Below are 1,820 nucleotides of genomic sequence, written 5' to 3'. Positions count from 1 at the left end.
GAGGCCATCCTCGACGACAAGAACACCACTGTCGACGAGCACGGAGCGTGCTGTACGCGAGTTCAAAGTCAAGTGGGTGGTCATGAGATCCAACTTGGGAACCAGCATCCAACTTGTCATGTGTACGACTATTTGCGAGCCAAGTAGAGCGAGAATCGGCTGCAGATGGCGCAAGTGGCGGACGAAGACTAGCGTGACTGGATCACGTGTGAACTGTCCACAGGGCGATGCAGCCTGTGGTAACAGACGAAAAACGTTACTGCAACAACAAATTGTATATGCATTTGAAGAACAACATGAGCATGATTACGCTGTGGAAGTGGATTAAGAATAAAAAACGTGAATGCCGACCGGGGAGCGACCGCTGAAAACGAAACTTCGCTGGACACATCAACAGTTAGCTGAGATGCTGGAGAACGTCGTGGAGCTTGCAGCGAAGATTCAAATCGATTCCAATTGCCTGGCCGCGATGGCCAAGAGTGCCAACGAAGTCGAGTCACCACTCTCCTTCTCCTCTTCATCAGGAACCTGAGCCTCGGAAGCTGGAGCTGCAGCCGAACTCTGCGAATCCTCGGTACCAGCTTCAACAGGAGCAGCAGCCAGAGCGGGACATGAAGTACCCGGTAGCGAGTCAAACAACGAACGCCAGGTCGGAATAACTTCAGTAGAATCCAGAGACGGGTCTACGATCACGCTTCGATACACATTCACGAAACGCGTACCACGAGGATTGAAGATCTCCGGATTACGCTGGCACGGGAAGTACGTGGTGTTGTACGGGTGCTGATGTGGCGCATTCATCCATCCAGTACGCCATGGCTGACGAGCGTCGAGAGCCGGAACTTCGGAAAGCCAGTCAGATGTCTGAGGTGCGAATGACAAGTTTTCAATGGGGTACCACGGCTTCGACGGCTCCAAAAGCAACTCGGGACGAATGAACGGCGCGCCAGAAGTACCAGAGGAAACCGAGTCACGACTCCACGCCATGTACTGCTCACGGTACTTGTTACGAAGACGATCGGCACGACGGTCGCGCTCACTGAAGAGCTTCTTCAACAGAGCTCTCAGTTCCTTCAAGCGCTCCTTGTCGTGGCCAACCTTTTTAGCTTCTTCAGCGAGACCTCGTTCAATACCAGCCAACGGAAGCCAGTGGGGACGCTCCCACAACGCGAACCCGAGGTCACCTTGCTTACCGCCGTCACCCCGAAGGTTCGCCCAGATCATCTTGAGACGGGTCTCAATCGGAGCACGCTTAGAGATGGGGACGCTTGGATTGAAGCCGACAGTGTCGAAGAGACAGACTTGAAGAGGATAGAGCTGCCGAAGCTGCTGGTACGGGTGATCAGGATGCGAGTAATCAAAGAACGCTTGGAGACCCTCCAACGTTGTACGCACGGTCACCTCACCAGCTGGTTCGGGAAGGGTTAAGCTCAAGAGTCGCTTGAAACACTTCTTGGCGCCTGCGTCAGTAAACTCTATGTCCACGTACGGAAGAACCCACGGTGGCAAGGTGGACGAAGCCGGCACCGTAGGGCGAACACCAGACAACACTCGGTGAGGCAACGGCTCAACCGACGGTGCACCACCACGACGCGGCACTGAAGTGTAGGTGGCTGTGATCATGCGCCCAGGTCCAGCATCGAGAGTCCAAATAGGCGGACGTGGAGACACCGGACCAAGAGGAGAAGATGCTGGTGCTGGGTGACTTGCCGGTGGCGAAGGAGGCGGACCGCCAACTATGATTGGAGAAGTCATCATCGGCGAAGGATTTGACCGAGGTGGAGTCGGAGGACGAGCTGGGCCAAGATTGCTCCAATGAA

The sequence above is a fragment of the Phytophthora infestans genome, genomic scaffold, assembly GCF_000142945.1.
Source record: "Phytophthora infestans T30-4 supercont1.16 genomic scaffold, whole genome shotgun sequence".
Classification (NCBI taxonomy): domain Eukaryota; phylum Oomycota; class Peronosporomycetes; order Peronosporales; family Peronosporaceae; genus Phytophthora; species Phytophthora infestans.
Note: the sequence above shows the minus strand (reverse complement) of the source record.